The sequence below is a fragment of the Rhipicephalus microplus genome, chromosome X (assembly GCF_043290135.1).
Source record: "Rhipicephalus microplus isolate Deutch F79 chromosome X, USDA_Rmic, whole genome shotgun sequence".
NCBI classification, from domain to species: Eukaryota; Metazoa; Arthropoda; class Arachnida; order Ixodida; family Ixodidae; genus Rhipicephalus; species Rhipicephalus microplus.
Window position 1 is genome coordinate 274211655 of NC_134710.1, and position 16110 is coordinate 274227764.

Consider the following 16110-nt stretch of genomic DNA (forward strand, 5'->3'; position numbering starts at 1 on the left):
CCAAAGTTGTCATATAATCATTAGAGACGCTGTGCCGAATGGCTCCGAAAATTTGAACCACCTGGGGTTACTTAAGGTGCACCTAAGTCTAACTACACAGGTCTCGCACTCTTTCTCGTCCATTAAAAATGTGGCCGCCGTGAACTGCCGGGATTCGATCCTGCGACTTGCGGGTCAACAGTTCAGCACCATAAGCACCAGACCACCGGCGCTGGAGTGCACGTGCAAGAATCGAGCTGCATCCATGCTTGCAAATAAAATACCACGCATAGCGCAAAGAATGCATGCCTTTCCTAAGATAACAATGTCGTAGGGATGAAAAAAATCAAGGAATTGATTGAGGCATTGACAAATTTTACAGAACACTAAGAATAATTGAGAAAATGTAAAAGAGACTAACTTCTCCTCACACTGTATTATTCGACATGCTTTGCCGCTTTATATTGTCCACATTATATGTGAATAAATTAATGGGCTACTGTCACGATCTACGGACAGCACATATTCATGTGTAGAAGCAATTTAGAAAAAAAGCTTGAATTTATTACAAAAAACCCTTGCTCGGTCAAAAGCTGTTCGAGTGCAAGTTGTTTTCACAAGATTATCGAAGACGAGACGTGCTTGGTCGAAAAAGAAAACAATGCACTACCTTCTGCAACAATGCGGGAGCACGGGAAGTGGTTCTTTAGGTGAAGAAATAAAGGTCAGAGAATGGCGCGGTCAGTGCACGCAGCGCCTTTGCGAAGCGAAGGGGAGAAGGGTACGAGAGGAGGGAGAGACACGCCTCTCGCCCCCGCACACACACACACACACACACACACACACACACACACACACATATATATATATATATATATATATATATATATATATATATATATATATATATGTGTGTGTGTGTGTGTGTGTGTGTGTGTGTGTTGGGACACTGCAACCCACGTTGTAAAATTTGTATTTGCTATCTACTCTGTTTGACATCTCATCGGGGGGGGGGGGGGGGGTATGAGGTGATCAGCAGGGGGCACTGCAACCCCCGTCGAGTAAAAAAAACATACGTCGAGTTACAGTGCCACCTCTCTATTTCTCTATGTACCTATAGGGATTTACATTGCCCCCTAAGTGACCAAGGGCCGCCCCCGCCCCCCTTCCCCCGTGGTGGGCACGCCTATGCATAGGCACCATCAATCATTGCAATAAAATTTTGTGTGTAAATGTGTGCGTCAACAATAGTACATTTCGAATTCAAGAACATGAGTGTTTTAGGTGATTATTACCGCTGTTGTTCATTTGTTAAAAATGCATTGTACCTGCAAGCGTTTCAAACTTCGCGCGCGCGCGCTAAAGTCATACGTCAACTTTGTTTTTTTGTGAAGATAAAATTATTTTGCCTCTTTTGTTTTTATGTTATACATATTTCCGTTCACTTTTCATACTTAAACGCTTTACTAAAGCATTTTATTGCACCATTGTACGTCTGCGGAGCTGTAACCGGAGCTGTAATACATGTTTGGGCGTGCTGGTCGGGCCTGCAGCTTGTCGGTTCTGCATCGTTTTTTCTCGTTTTTTTGAGGTGTGCTTGCGCGCTGCGTTCGTGTTTTGTGTTCTACCGGTGCTGCCTATTACGAAGATGAACTCTACTCAAGCGAGGACGTGTGGCGTCGCATTTTGGAACACTCCTCAGGTACGTACCACATTCCTGCTGTCGGCGCTTTGTCAACACCGAGAAGAGCGTGATAACGACGCCACGCTACTTGTTTTCGTTACATGTGGGCGATAAGTGAAGTTTTTTAACGTAGCGAACCTGTTTGTGTGTGCCGTTTCATCAGGATGAAGGCGTTTTGGGGGGAAGTCAAGCGTGGGCGAGCTTTTTCTTTCGATTCAAGCATGCTTCGGTGTGTGAAGCACATGGCGCGTGCCTGCGCAGTGGGAATTTGGCGGCAGGTTTGTGCGAGTTGTGACGGCGCTCGCCTCTGTCGGCAGTGGTGTTGGCAGGGAGCCCTGCTCGCGATGGACCAATATTTTGGTTAAATAATTGTTGGGCGAAGACGGCGTTTGTTAGCTGTAAGCGTTGATTACGCCTAGGGCACGTATGTTTGGATCTCCTAATTTGAGGATTTTTTTTTTTTTGCATGCCTGTTCATATTGTGTGCTACAGGAGTCAACGGGTTCATATGTTGTACGGCCAAAGCAGTTTGAAAAGTTTTATATGTTGTACGCCCTTTTTTTAAACTGCAATCAGAAATTGCTGCGGGTAGCCGTACGTATGCCGGTGTATGCATCCACGCCGGCACGCATCTTTGAACTACCGTGTTATTCGAGTTCGCGTGCAGCATGCTGCCTCGTCTTAGGTACGGCTCGCAAGGCTTGCACGTATGTAAGCTTAGGTGTTTATGCAGCCCGTTTAGTCAAATCGGAGCTTACGTTATACATTCGCAACATAGGTTGTCTGATGCGTTCGAAACCCATGAATTTTGAGCCGTTCGTTAAACTTGAACTGTATTTCCGAACAAAATTTTCATGGCTTATTGGGGCCGAATAACTGTAGCTTAACTGTGCGAGCCCTAATTCGATCAGTAGTTCATGCGGTAGAGCACATTTTATTTTATTCAGCTTGTTTTCGCCATGCTTAGATTTCATTATTTTGTGGTGGTTTAATAAATATTGTATGTGCCTCGCCCAAACTTTGTGTTCAAACTTTGCTAAGCAATTTTACTGATTGATATGTGGGGTTTAACGTCCCAAAACCACCATATGATTATGAGAGACGCCGTAGTGGAGGGCTCCGGAAATTTCGACCACCTGGGGTTCTTTAACGTGCACCCAAATCTGAGCACACGGGCCTACAACATTTCCGCCTCCATCGGAAATGCAGCCGCCGCAGCCGGGATTCGAACCCGCGACCTGCGGGTTAGCAGCCGAGTACCTTAGCCACTAGACCACCGCGGCGGGGCTAAGCAATTTTACTTGTACGAACAGTAAGAACAGTTTAGACCATCACCTCCAATGGCATTTAATAACAGATTACAAGCTTATGCCGATCTGGTCAGAAACACACATGAAAACATTGAAAAAACCACACACTGGCCACGAAAAAAAGCACAGTCTTTGTCACTTGTGAATAGGGCTTTTGTGTGTGGGGGGGGGGGGGCAAAACGTCATGCTTTCAATTAGGGTCAGCATGTTGTTTTGTCTTCACATCAGATGACAAGCTTCAGTAAATTCTATAGGCATGCGCTACACTTATAGAAGGGATCTGTGGTGTTTGGAGAAACGAATATATCATTTAACGCTCAAAACTTGCAATAATGTTATACATCATAGTATGCATACATAAGGCATGCACGTGTTGCTGTGAAAATGGAAAATTGGACAGTATGTTCATCTGACAATCGTGAATATAGACTGCATGTTTCCAAGCTGTTGGCATTGACGCAATTACACAACTTCAGAAATCAGTCTCGTCAAACGTTTATTGTGTATTGCTAAATCGTGACCCATGCCTTCCAGTATTCTTGTTACTAGAGATCGTTGCAGAAGCTTGCATGCTTTATTGGGATGGTATTTAGCTAAAGATGGGTGCGTTGTATTAGCATTTCCACATTCTTTCCCATTATTTATTAGACAGCCTGTAATGAGGGGTATGTTAGGGATGAGTGAGGGGCACTGCCTTTTTAGCCACCTGGAATCATTGAATTAACAGCCATAATTTAGCAGTTGACAATAGTAATTTAGTGAAACCGATTTTATATGTTATCGGCATAATCGTCCTAATGTAGGCAGCCGAAAGAAAGTTACATTAGTTGTGTTCAAACTAAAATTCGTAATATAACTTTATGTGTTACCTCCAATGGATACTTGATCAAAGCGCATACGGTCATGAACGCGCTGGCCTATTAATGAATTGGCATCTATACGCACTATGCCAGAGCGCTATTCAAGTATGTTTTGAGACACATCTGTCATGTGAAAAATGCCTATTCTTCCGTAAGGTTGCAGCTATGTTCGCCAGAAACATTGAGGATGTTTTTGTTGTAGCATGTCTAGTTTTCGTACATCCTACTCTTTTAAAACACAACGTTCCAGATCATTCTAAATTGAGTTTCAAATTCTGCTTCGCTAACAGACACATCAGTAAATTGTTTTTTGTTTCTCTCGCAGTCTATACATGCTCGTCGTAGGAAGAGAGTGTGGGAGACGTCTGGACTAGCCCATCATCAAGGCTGGCTCGTGGAAAATTTGACTGCTGGTGCACATCAGTGGCGCATGGCTTCTGTTTCTTCTGAAAAGCGAGCTGCAGAAAGCCACCTGGTAGCTGTATTCAAGGAGCACAAAGGTTCAGGGTGTTCAATGTTAACCCTTTTGTTTTTCCTTAAAAGAGAAGTCAGCACTGTAAGTTATGTAGTAAAGCCACCTCTGCTGATAGCTATGTATCCAGGAGGATGTAATGTGAGACAATAATTATCGCTGTCAGCGGTGCCATTAGGTTTTATTAATCAACTTAATAGTGACCACAGCAGGAGATCATGTATGTGTTAAATATTTGAGCCAGTCACATTTCTACATATTATCACTTGTAAGAATTCTAGCATGCCTGTGCTCAAATATCCTGCTAGAAATTTAGTTACGGCTTGCATTATTATGTGTACAGGACAGTGAGCACTAGCACAGACTCTGATTTCATGCATTTAATGTGACCGTCCGTGGAAGGCATGGGCAAACATTAAAATGGTTACTCTTGCTATTCGCTGGCGATAGCAAGAACCGACTGCTCGTTCCGCTATGGAGTGATATTTTGCTGAACCTCACTGCCTTGCATGCGTAATCATGAAAAGCAAAATTAAACTTTCAAACGGGATATCTAGGAGCATAAACATAATCAAAAAAGTTTTCCAAGTGGGACTGTGTAGAAACACGACTGCTTCCAACTTTTTAATGCAAACATACCTGCTTATTTGCGTTTAAAATTTCAATATCTTTGGTTGATAGGCCAGATGACAGCATTATTTTATTACTTTGTGTCCCCCTGGACACAATCTGCCAAGGTGTTTTTCTGTTCTTAAGGCTAAAATTCAATGTAACTAGGCAGTGCATTTAAGAATGTGTCAGGGCTGCTTACTGAGCTCTTTATTGGATATTTTGTTTTTTCCAAGATCTACTGAGTGTGTTGCTCGCCAGACTTGCATGTGATGTTAATTGATGCCTTATGTGCAATCGGCCATTTAAAAACACTTTTTGTGTTGTGATAAAAAGTAGCACATTAATGATTTTATCTTCAGTGTAACCTTCACTGAATATTCTATTTTAATATATTTTTGTCACTGTAGTTATTTCATTGCCTTTGGGAAGTTCAATTCATAAGTACAATCAAGTGTTTTCCCACCGTCATACTTCATCGTACCTAACTTTGCCAATACCAAACCATGTCGGATATATTACAGTGATACATACTCATGTTTAACATTGTTAATGATAACTGATAGAAGGCATACTAGAATATTGTAACGTGAGTCCTTGGATCGGGGGGTTGAATGGTGAATTTTTTCAACTACATAGTAATATCTGCTTGCTTTGTTTCATGTCAAGTGTGATGAGAATAATATTTACCGAGGTTAACGTGTTAAAACCACGATATAATTATCAGGGACACTGGAGTAGAGGGTTTCAGATATTTTGACCACCTGGGGTTCTTTAAATTCATCTATGTCTAAGCAGACAGGTGTCATGCATTTCCTCCTTAATCGAAATTGCAGCCACCACAGCCATGGTTTGATTTTGTGGCCTTCAGTTTAGCAGTCAAGGGTTACTTGAAGCGTATATTAGTTGTGGGGTGTGGTCTTGCTTCCATGATGCATCTTAAGTACAGCAGTTTGGTGCCAACCAGGCATCTCCACTAGTGCACTGGTGTTGTGTTTTTGCATTCATAATTTACTGCAATATTTAACTATTTTATCAAGATGCATTTCTGAGCAGCTCTGCGAATTGTGTGCTGGTGCTTATTACATTCCTTATCTTTTGCAAGAAGTAATGATTGTTGCATGTATTCTGAGTTAGATATGAACTTACGAATTTTCCTTCTTTTATACTCTGTAAGAGTGTAAAGCCCAACAAGTCACTCTAATATACTTTGCACATTGTACATCAGATGGCTAAATTGTGTGTGCAGAGCTTATATAAATAGCCCATAGTGTTTCGAATGCCTTGAAAACTGCCTTAGGATCAGAAAAAACTGTTGTGAAGAGTGGGATAGTCTGGGTGAACAGTGGAAGTTCCTCAGATAGGCTGGCTGATGTTTCGATAGGAGGACTTCAGATAGGAGTTCGTCAAAAGTGCCTTTTCTTCTCATCCTTGGCATGTTAGCTTTAAGGGGGTTAGTAGGGACGTCATCTCCTGGTGGTGGTGCGTGTCTTTGTTGGCAATTGCCCTCGGAAAAGAAAAAAAAACTAGAAAGCAAACAAGTGCAGCCCTCACCTAATTTCAAGTTGACTGGTAGCAATTCACAATGTTCTCGGAGGGTAGAGAAAAAAATGGAAGCAAAAAAGAGGAAACACGCAAAGTAGGAGCGGTGTGCTGCCGCTACAGACGCGAAAAAAGCAAAGAGCTTGAAAGTTCGAAGCCAGCAGACGGGGCCCCCGCGTTAGGCCATCACAAGGGGTTGCCAACGATAAAGGCCTATGCTGTTCTCGAACATCTATGAATGGGACTCGTAAGAAAGCGGTTACGAAAAGGCGCGAGAGAGAAGCAGGCGGCTACCTTTAAATGCTAAGATTTCAAAGGTAAGCGACACCAGATGTGTTCGGAAGAGAATGTGTTTAATAGGGAAAGTCATTGGTTAAAATCTGCTTTCACTATCCCCGTAGGTGGCCCGCTCAACAGAATTGCCTCAAGAATTTGGCGGCATGTTGGCAGAGAAAGAGAGAAATTCAGAATGCAAAGGAAATAAGCATTAACGAGAGAAACGCAGAAAGAAAGGAAAAAATTTAAAAAGGCGGGTTGGAGGTAGATGACACGCTAGCGTTAACAGTCGAGGAAAGGAAAAAAGACGCAGAGAAATTTGTGGCTTGGCAATGACTTAATGGTGCACGGTACTAGTTTTTTTTGAAGCGACAAAAGAAGAAAGAAAGCTGTAGTTGAAAAGTTCTGGCAAATAAAAACTTCGTAGTTGTGTGTATATAGACACATGTATATCTATATTTATAATTTAAAAAATTTTTGAGAGAACATCAATAGTACAACTTGTAATCTAGGAGCAATTCCATGTAATACCGGTTATGTCTATTTGAAGGTTGAACCTTTCTAATTTCTAAATGCTGTCGTAATTATGCTATGGCTTTCAGCGATTCCGAATGGCGTCGTGCTACATTGATTCGTGATCGGTGTAGGGGCTTACATTTGTGTATCAATTATCATTCCATGTATTTCCTCTCTCATGGTGAGCTGAAATTTGTAGAACATAAAGCTTTGCTTGGTCGAAATTGTGGCCCTGTTGGTTGAAGTGACTGGCTACTGCTTTTGGTAAATTGTGTTTTGTGTCTGCACAGTGGCCGTTCAGTCTTACGTGAATTGGCTGCCCAGTTTTGCCTATATATTGTCTGCAGGTGGTGCACTTAAGACAGTATATTAGGTTGTTCGAAGTGCAGATGAAGATCGATGGGACCTTGTGAATGTAGTCAAATTCTGTGCTTTTTAAGTTGTTAGCCAGCTATATATTTTTACTGGTGGAGCATCTGGGCCGGCCACAGGGACCAGACGTCCTAGTGTTTGCTTTAAGTTTTGCGGGAATAGGAATGCGTGGCACGTGGCATTTGCAACGCTAACTTAAAGACATGCTTGTTCATGCAAACTTAGACTAGGACGTCTGATCCCTGTGGCCGGCCCAAGTGCTCACCCTGCAAATATATACAGCCAGCTACCAACATAAAAAGCACAGCATCTGACTACATTCACAAGGTCACATAGAGCTTCACCTGCACTTTTATACAACCTAATATACTTTTCTGAGTGTGCCAGTTGTAGAAAACAATATATAGGCGAAAGTGGGCCGCCAATTCACGTAAGACTGAACGGCCACCGTGCAGACAAGCACAATTAACCGAAAGTATAGTAGCCGGTCACTTATACCAACAGGACCACACTTTCTAAAAAGCAAAGCTTTATGTTCTACAAAATAATTGCCGGTCATCACGAGAGAATAAATACATGAAATCATAATTTATACACAAACTTATGTCCCTACACCCATCAGGAATCATTGTTGCACGTGGTAATTTGGAATCGCTGAAAGCCATTGCATAATTGCGGCCATATTTAGGGACTAGAAACGTTCAGCCTTAAAATAGACACAACTGGTATTACATGGAATCACTCCTAACCTACATATTGTAATAATAATATTCACTCTAAATTTTTAAAACATTAATTATAGATATACATGTGTCTATATACACACAACTACGAAGTTTTTATTTTCGAAAACCTTTCAACCACAGCTTTCTTTCCTCTTTTGTCGCTTCAAAAAACACTCCTACTGTGCACCATTAAGTCATTGCCAAGCCACAAATTTCTCTGCGTCTCTTTTTCCTTTCCTCGTTTGTTAACGCTAGCGTGTCGCCTACCACCAATCCGCCTTTTTTTTTCATTTTTTCTTTTCTTTTGTGTTTCTCTTGTAGTTGCTTATTCCCTTTGCATTCCGAACTTGCCTATTTCTCTGCCAACATGCCGCCAAATTCTTGAGGCAATTCTGTTGAGCGGGACACCTATGGGGATAGTGAAAGCATATTTTAACGAATGACCTTCCTCAATAAACACGTGGTCTTCCAAACACATCTGGTGTCGCTTACCTTCGAAATCTTGGCATTTAAAAGTAGCCACCTGCTTCTCTCTTGCGCCTTTTTGTAACCTCTTTTTTATGAGTCCCATTCATAGATGTTCGAGAACAGCATAGGCCAATATCGTCAGCAACCCTTCGTGATGGCCAAACGCGGGAACTGTCTGCTGGCTTCGAACTTTCAAGCTCTTTGCTTTTTTCGTGTCTGTAGCGGCCACCCATTGGCAGCACACTGCTCCTACTTTGGGTGTTTCCTTTTTTTTCTTTTTTTTTTCTCCACCCTCTGAGAACATTCTGAATCACTACCACCCAACTTGAAATGAAGCAAGGACTGCACTCCTCTGCTTTATTTTTTTTTTTCAGGCTACGATTGCGAACAGGGACACATGCCACCACCAGGAGATGACGTCTTTACTAACCCCCTTGAAACTAATATGCCAAGGATGAGAAGGCTAGGCACCTTTGACGAAGATAGGTTCTCCTATCGAAACTTTGGTCAGCCTATCTGAGGCATTTCCACCTGTCGGCTCTCATTTTGATTTTGTTATGAAGAGTGTGTTTTTGAGAAATGGATGCTGTCTCTATTACCTAGAAAGATGCTGAAAAATAAAACTTGCAATTTTAATATGTGGTGAAGCTTCATGGGGTGCGGGCTGATCTGTTAATCATTTTTCTTCAGCCACTCACCTTACCTGTTCGAATATTGGCGGTAAAATGCTCTAACTGTAGTATGTATGAAATATAATAAATGTGTTTGCTTCCAGTTGAGAGAAAAGCTGTGTTGTGGTACATGTACTTGACATTTATCTTACGCCAATATATGTCTACTTTTAGGAAGTGGGAAAAGATATTTATCAATAAGTGGAAACGATGTCTGCCAAAGCAGCTCTGTTATTTTTGTATAATCAGAAAGTTTGAAATGAACTAGGTGAGGCTGAACTCGCATGGTTTCGCGATACCAAGTGTAACTGCAAATTAAGTTGCTGAAATATGTATATGTCTGCATCCTGCATGGGAAGTGTGCACTGTTACGGGTAATAATGTTTTTTTAATATAATGTGTTCGTGTGTCTACACAAACGTATGCATACCAAGCACCTTTGCTGTATCGACTCACTGAGCCACCAATTGATATACCCCAGATGTTTATGCTATTTAACACTAAATATTTGTAATTAATTGTATAACTATAGAAGGCAGTCTAAATTTCTATAGTCGGCTTTACAAAGAAGGCTTTGAGGAATATCGTTGCATTTCAGTAAGCTTGCTTATACACACACACACACACATTTTTTCATCCACTTTTCTTTATTCTTTTTTCTTATTTACATTCTATATGTTCTAATAACTTCCCCTGTACATTCCTTGGCATTACTGTCTGTTAGATCTCATTAATATATATATATATATATATATATATATATAATGAGATCAAACAGACAATATTGCCAAGGAAAGTATAGGGGAAGTTATTAGACCGAATTGTAATGTAAATGTGAAGAAATGTGGGTGAAAAGAAAACTTGCCATGGACAGGAACCGAACCTGCGACCTTTGAATAACGCGTTACTGGAAGGTCGCACACCCTTTCAACACCCTCTTAAAGGGTGTTAGCTGAACACCCTACACAAAGGGTGTTCAGCAAAATGTTAGGGTGTTCAACACCCTTCTAAGTAGGGTGTAACTGAAAACACCCATAGGGTGTTCCTCTGGCGACAAGCCAGTTTACACCCTTAAGGGTGTAAAAAAATTTACTGTGTAACATTGACTTTTGCGTCTTAAGAGAAGGAATGTAGGAAAGGTAGGGAGGTGCGTCTCAAAACTGCCATATAGATATAGGGGTGCCATGATACTCCACCGCAATGAGACCGCCGCGGCTTTTCCACGTACAGATGTTTTGTTCCATTCAGCTGTTACCCCATCATTAGTGGCAGAAAAATAAAGCGTATTACAATTGATTTCACAGGCTTACTGTAGACAGAAGTTTGTACCTCCCCACACACACACATGAAAGTGGGGAGAGCGTCGCAGAATATAACAATCATTAGAAATTCATGCCAAAGCGTCGAAGGACACTCATTTTCTTATACCGGTGCCACACAGGCATTTTTAATTGGGATCAGTACCGATCCAAAATAAGCATGATGCGGAGGAGGTGCTGCTACACGGTAACTTTTTATCGCGATCAATCCAGATTGGGATCAAGGCTATCGCAATCCGCGCATGGTGATCTAGTCGAGAGATCGTAATTTTGTGTCATCTGCACCCCCTGGCCGAGCTTGTTGAAAGAAAAAAAAACAGAAAAATCAAGCACAGCTAGCTGTGCTTGATTTTTCTAGTTCTGACAATACCGCTTTAAACTGCTGGATGTTTATTTCTAAAGAAATTTTAAACTGTTTCAATTGTAAAGATATCTGTGGTATTGCATATTTTAAAATTCGTATTCACCACATGTATTTATGGGAGAAAGAGACGATAAGCAGACGACAAGTTGAACTCTCGCACTGTCAGAGCAGTTGGAGCACCTCGAAACAAATTGATTATGAGTGTCCCCAGCTTTTCGACTACATGGCGGCGTACGCGCACTTCGTGGTCGAATGAAGAAACCCTTACAGTAATTGGCCGCTGGAAGGAGCGAATGGGAGGGTTGAGGCAGTTGAGGCTCCACAAGTGTAACTCTCGCGTGTACAACGAGATTGCCGTTTCACTGCGACTTAACGGCTACGACCAGGTGCCACCGAAAATAGAAGTGATGATTAAGATTTTCACGCAGAAATGCAGGTAAATGCAAATAAAAAGCTCTACCGAATGATTTAGTTATGAAATTACTGTTGTAGTGGCATGCAAAGTCTTTTGGCGTTGGAGCGATTTTTGCACAAATTTTATATTGCTGATAAATGACTCCATTAAAGTACCGTACGCTGAGTTTTGTCAATGACATGTTTTATGGCACGCAAATGTCACCTGGTGCATTTCATCTGACCCAAGCTCTGGGCCCTGTAACAGCGGCCATATAGTTCATCACGATCAAGAAAACTGATCCGGATCACCCTCATCACGATTAAAAGTGCCCATGTGACACCGGTATTAGCTCTATTAATATCTTGTGTTTCTGGAATTTTTGTAATTTTACACGCCGACGATTTGCAAGCCATCCCGTGTTGGTAACTGCGATACTGACCATATACCATGATCTGAAGCGAGTCTTATTCATTAATATAGAATTCAGTGTGACAGAGATTTCAGGGAATTAACAAAATCATTAGTAATGTTCATTAGGTACAAAAAACAGTAGACAACCACCCAAAACGTGCTTGCTACATCCCAAATTTGAAATGCAAATGTGTTACCCTGACAGGGATGATGCAAGCGTGTATACAGCCTTGATGAGACGCTTGCGAGTGTTCGAAAAGAAACGCTGTACAGATAACTATATACTGCCCAACGTTAATGTAAGATGCGCTGATCTATACATCTGTTCTCAATATAATCGAGCGCTTCGGCCAACAACGTACTCGCGGATGTGTACGCACTGGCCTCTTGCTGTTTCCACGCTGTGTGGCGCCGGCAAACAAGCAGTTCCGTATTGGCAGCGCAAGCTTTGCAACAATAGAAAATGTGGAGCATAAAGAGCCTGCAGCAGCGTCGTATGTCATGTGGGCACACAGAAGCAAAATAGACAATGAGCTGGTTGGCGATTGCCGGAAGTAAATAGAGTTTTCTGGAGCCTGACACTGCGGCAGGGGCGTCTTTCTAAAAACAAATGTATACATACTCGAAGCACACCGCGTAATTGGAGTCGCAGCAAGTGGCTCGACTGTTTTTCGCTTCGCGTCGTCTTGTATACGGGCAACTACTCAGAGTTGTTTTCAATGTAATTGTTGTTGTCGCTTGTCGTCGTCATTGTTGTTGTTTCCACCATTACATTGATAAATGAAAGCTGCAGGTTAAAGTCTTTTTTGTTCATATTTGTTTACGCTATATTTAAGTACATGTTACACTAAAGGTATTTCGACTAGCGTTGCGCAAATTGAGCAGGCTGAACACGCAACAGCAAGGCCTGCTATATTTCTCCAGTATCGCTCGTGACCCAAAACGGAGTGAAACGGGTGTGTCAAATGCGCGTTTAAAAGGACGGACAACACATATTTTACGTACGCAGTTTTTTACAGCAATAGTCGTTCACAATAAATCACCGTCGATAGTGTTCATACCCGCAGTGGTTAATTACAAAAGCACATCGGTATTTTGTAAACATAATTGTTCGATCTGAGAAGCCTCTAAAGAAGTTGGAGCCACAGCATCGCTAATAGTGGTGGCGATGCCGACGCCCTTCCTCGCATATCGAAAGAGCCAGTCTTCGTAGTGTTCTCATGAGTGAGGGCAACTGTGGTATGCCGCCTTCATTTTCGCATTTCCACTCATTTCTGAGGATAAGGAGCTGGTACATGCAATAAACATGCGTTGATTTTCCGGCTTTCGTGATCTTTATACCGTGCGCTCACGCTGCACTCTATACGCACAATAACGTTTACAAAAGGTGCATGTTTTCACAATTTTGTGTACCTATAAAACAAAAGCTATCCTGTAACCATTGTTATAGTAACCTTTACTACGAATGCGAAAAATAACTTTTAAAATAGAGAATAATGAAATAACCTTTCGTACTCATCCGCAATATCGAGTGTTCTCACATGAAAATAGAGGTTACAATGAATTGTAAGTGCACGGCATACTGTTCACATAAAACAGCATGCAGGATATTTTATATACGGCCACTGCTCTAAGCCTTTTCTTTTATTCGCTCTCCTTTCTTAGACGCACTCCAGGAGGTTACGCTCATTGCATGCATTGATCATGCCAGGTGCGCCACAACAATGGCAGCATGGATTTCCACTCTTTCGTGCTCTTTGCTGCATGTGCTTTGTGTTTTACAGTGAAAGCTGTTGTGAGATCACAACTCGGGTCACGCGCAGTTGTCATCCGCAACCACCGCCACCGCTGGTGTCTGTAGCCACATCGCACGAAGTTAGAAAAAGAAACCTAGCACCAATGACACAGCAGGGCTCGAGCCCGGGTCCGCTGGGTGCCAGCACAGAACTATCCACTGAGTCACAGCGGTGCTAGGTACTTGTTGGCAGACTGGCCTTAGGCAGGCTTGATGTCGGGAAAGCAATCGCAATAATACGACTTATAAAGCGTTTTAAAACAGTGAAAGAACACGCAGTCAACGTACAATGTTCCAACCCATTACAATAGCTTGTTCTTCTTCCCCTATTAACTGTGGCGCATACCCACTTCAGCCATAAATCCTGATTGTCGTCAGCCACTGCAAGAACAAATGGCGCAAAATTGCTTGCAGGCGTTTAGCGGATACGATGCTTCTCAGAAGAATGACGAAAAATAGCTTAGCGAATGCCCGCCTACTACCACAAAAATTTTAATAATAATGACCTAGTGGGTATCAAGCAAGTGTGCTTGCAATAGCTACCCAATGAGTGTTTTGAAAATGCCCTGAAAGGCCGCTCTTCTAGCTTTTGCTGCGACTGTGCTGCGCCTTCCACACAGGCCCATGCATGGCGTTTTGCCTTGTTTTTTTGTTTTTTTTTTCACCCGGCCTTGTACGGTTTTGTAGTACGCACCCCCATCATGGATGGCTGTCCCAAGGCTTCGTTTTTCTTCTGAAAGAAGAGCCAAGCCAAATCATTGAAAAAAGCCTCGGGCGCTTTCGTACAACTACAGTGTCTAGAAATATACCACCTAGTGTGCTGAGCGCGCGCATTCCGTACGAAAGTGGGTGGCCGCGCATGTGATGATTGCACTCAGATGCCACAAGCGGCGCTGCGTGTCGAGAGGGTGCACGAACGCGCGAAATTCCTCTCGTCCTGTTGCTGCCGGTGCCTCGCCACGTTTAAAATCGGTGTGCAGCAGCTGCCATCTGATTTACTGTGAAGTTCGACGGTGCCATATGTACACTGCAACACCCTGAGATGTTAAAAGCTAAGCGGAAATGCAAAGAAAGGACGTGTATTGTGCCGCTGTGTCAAATAAGTTATCGGTCGAACAAGGAAAAGGTGTCTTGTTCCCCGCACTAACGGATCCAGCACGGTTTCCTGAATGAAAAAGTAGGATCAAGAGGGCAGACAGAAGCCTAAATCCGAAGGCTGTCGTGTGAGAAAAGCATTCGGAGAGTGACTTCATCGAACTATCTTTTCGGGTTAGTGTGAACGGTGTCGGGAACGAAATCGCCGTTTAGGCATAATTTCAAATATCAATATTTATCTGAAAAAAATTGAAAATGTCCTTTCAAATTTCATTCACACAGTTTTTCTCCCGTTTCCACGTCGGACTCTGTTTCCAACAACGGTTTGGGTATCATATGCGGCGAGTGTGAGATTATTCATTGGCATGTTATCATTCTTTCTTTTCACTCGAATCCTAATGGAATGTAGGCTAAGAAGTAAAGGTTTTAGGGACTTCTGTGATAATTCTTGCTCTCAAGAACAAAGTACATTTTAAAAAATAACTGTGGTGGTTATATTGTGAACGGTTTTTAAAAATATTTTCTTTGCATACTGCAACCACTTTGAGCATCTATCTATCTATCTATCTATCTATCTATCTATCTATCTATCTATCTATCTATCTATCTGCCCGTCCGTCCATCTGTTCATCCGTTCATCCGTCTGTCTGTCCATCCGTCCATCCGCATGTCCGTCTGTCCATTCATCCGTCTGTTCGTCCGTCCGCCTGTCCGTCTGTCTATCCGTGCGTCCATCCGTCTGTACATCTGTCCGTCCATCAGTCTGTTCGTCCGTCCGTCTGTCCGTCTGTTTATCCGTGCGTCCATCCGTCCGTCCGTCTGTCCGTCTGTCTGTCTGGCTGTCCGTCCGTCTGTCTGTCTGTCTGTTCATCCATCTGTCCGTCCATCCGTCTGTCTGTCTGTCCGTCTGTCCGTCCATCCGTCTGTCCGTCCGACTGTCTGTCTGTTCATCCATCTGTCCGTCCATCCGTCTGTTCGTCCTTACGCCTGTCTATCCATGCGTCCATCCGCCTGCCCGTCAGTCTGTCTGTCTTTCTGTCCGACTGTCTGTCTGCCTGTCCGTCCGTCTATCTGTCTGTCTGTCTGTCCGTCTGTCCTTCCATCCATCTGTCTGTCCATCCGCCCGTCTGTCTGCCTGTCCGTCCATCTGTCTGTCTGTCTGTCTGTCTGTCTGTATGTATGTCCGTCTGTCCGTCCGTCTGTATGTCTGTCTGTCCATTCGTCTGTCTCTCTGTCAATCCGTCC

General features: G+C 42.7%; 1 long non-coding RNA gene across 1 annotated transcript; it reads left to right on the forward strand.

Annotated features, from left to right (window-relative positions):
- Positions 1–1211: 1211 nt before the first annotated feature.
- Positions 1212–9599, forward strand: LOC142776129 (uncharacterized). The gene is made up of 2 exons (XR_012887327.1): positions 1212–1681; positions 4159–9599. It is a non-coding gene; the product is annotated as an uncharacterized LOC142776129 (long non-coding RNA).
- Positions 9600–16110: the final 6511 nt, after the last annotated feature.